A 2,566-nucleotide genomic window follows, 5' to 3' on the forward strand; every position below is an offset into this window, starting at 1 on the left:
AGTCGGTTACAATGGTAGGAGATCTACATATCCGTATCGCCAAGCTTGCCTTCCACGCCAAGGAAAGTCCCTTCCGGACACGGGACGAAGTCTTCAATCTTGTATCTTCATAGTCCAGGAGTCCGACTGAAGGTATAGTCCGGCTATCCGAACACCCCCTAATCCAGGACTCCCTTAGTAGCCCCCGAACCAGGCTTCAATGACGATGAGTCCGGCGCGCAAATTGTCTTCGGCATTGCAAGGCGGGTTCTCCTCCAAATTCTGTGTACCTGTTGAATAAAGTCCAGTTTCTTGTAGATGTTGCGCTCCTTGGCTTCTACGCCCAATAATGGCCGCTTCCCACGTGTCAAACGAATACGAAAAGTCTGAGTGTTTTTACATCCACACCCCTAGCCGCGTAAATGAGCTGCCCTATTTAAGGGGACGAGGATTTAGATCCAAACCACACCTTCTCCCCTTCGCGAGTGTTCATCAGAGCGCATCCGACAAAGGTCCATTCCACCATGGCCAGCCATCGCAACTCCTCCCCTCGCCCTTCCAGCCCTAAGCCTGGATATTGGGAGAGATGCTCCATCCCACATAGCGAGCTAGTGACGCTCCAGACCAAGGGATTTCTCCCCCCGGCCTATATGGTTCCGGTTCGAGTCGGTCTTGCCGTCTATAACGGCGGAGAGCAAGCAGAGAGTGCCCCTAATCCCCCCAAAGGAGAGCGGGTGTGCCTCGTCCCTTATTTAATAAGGGGGCTCGGATTTCCAATCCATCCATTTCTCCGGGGCTGCTGGAGTTCTACGGCCTCCAGCTACATAATCTCACGCCCGCCTCCGTATTGCATATCGCGGGCTTCGTAGCCCTCTACGAGCTGTTCTTGGGTGTCGAGGCTCATTTCGGGTTGTGGAAAGAGCTATTCTGCCTCGTGCCCCGTTCCAAGAAGGGGTCAATGTATCAAGTGGGCGGAGTCAAAGTGTGGCGCATCGCCGGGACCGGATATCTGTCCGGAACCCCAAAGAAGGCGTCCGAAGACTGGCCCTCGGAGTGGTTTTATATAGAAGACGTCCCGCTGCCGGATCCTGTCCGGATCGGCCTTCCTGAATTCGACAGTGCTCCCTTAAAGAAACGCCTAAGCTGGCATCCACGAAGCCCTCAGAGGGAAAGTGACAGGGACGTTATTTACCTGATGGGCCGAATAAGATTGTTAGCCCATTCCAGACTAACCATGATCGGGGTTATGGCCGAATGCGTTATGCGGGGGGTGCAGCCACTTCAGTATAGAAGCCACCCCATGTGGGACTTCAACGGGGAGGACGACGCCACCCGCTACGGCCGTAAGGGGCCGGATTCAGCTGCCGCTCTACTAAAGATCTTGTCCACTTTGTATAAGGGAGAAGAGGAGGAATTTCTCCGCGTCAACCCTCAGGGTGGATTCTCCATGCACAATCCCCCAAGCTGGGTAAGCGGTCGTGTTTACTTGTCCATCCGCTTTGTATTCCCATTGTTAAATATTCAGTTTGACGACTTCAATGCAGGAACTGCGCCGGGCTGTTAAGGAAATAAGCAGCCCTCCTCCACAACCCGAGGACCCAGGACGGTCCCTTGACCCGACCTCTCAAGAGGATCCGGACATATCTGTGGAGCTAATTGATGGAGTGTTCCATCAATTGAGTAAGGACAATGCCTTGGTGGCCATTACGGCCGATTACCCAGGGCTAATCCTGACCCCCCAGGTAACTGAGATCGAAGTCCCAGTACCCCGAATAGGTGTCCGGCCACTCGTGTTTTCAGTTTCCTGATTACAACCGAACTTTGCAGGGGAGGTTTTTAAGGCGGAAGGCCGAACTGTTGGGGAACGTAGTAATTTCAAAAAAATTCCTACGCACACGCAAGATCATGGTGATGCATAGCAACGAGAGGGGAGAGTGTGATCTACGTACCCTTGTAGATCAACAACGGAAGCGTTAGCACAACGTGGTTGATGTAGTCGTACGTCTTCACGGCCCAACCGATCAAGCACCGAAACTACGGCACCTCCGAGGTCTAGCACACGTTCTGCTCGATGATGATCCCCGGACTCCGATCCAGCAAAGTGTCGGGGAAGAGTTCTGTTAGCACGACGGCGTGGTGACGATCTTGATGTACTACCGTCGCAGGGCTTCGCCTAAGCTCCGCTACAATATTATCGAGGACTATGGTGGAAGGGGGCACCGCACACGGCTAAGAATATGATCATGTGGATCAACTTGTGTCTCTAGGGGTGCCCCCTGCCTCCGTATATAAAGGATCAAAGGGGGGGTGCGGCCGGCCAGGAGAGGGCGCGCCAGGAGGAGTCCTACTCCCTCCGGGAGTAGGATTCCCCCCCTTTCCTAGTTGGAATAGGATTCAGGAGGGGGAAAGAGGAGAGAGAGAAGGAAGGGGGCGCCGGCCCCCTCTCTCCTTGTCCTATTCGGACTAGGGGGGAGGGGCGCGCGGCCCAGCCCTAGCCACCTCTCCTCTCTTCCACTAAGGCCCACTAAGGCCCATATACCTCCCGGGGGGTTCCGGTAACCTCCCGGTACTCCGGTAAAATCCCGAT

Source organism: Triticum urartu, chromosome 4A (assembly GCF_056163025.1).
Source record: "Triticum urartu cultivar PI428250 chromosome 4A, HENAU_Tu73, whole genome shotgun sequence".
NCBI lineage: Eukaryota > Viridiplantae > Streptophyta > Magnoliopsida > Poales > Poaceae > Triticum > Triticum urartu.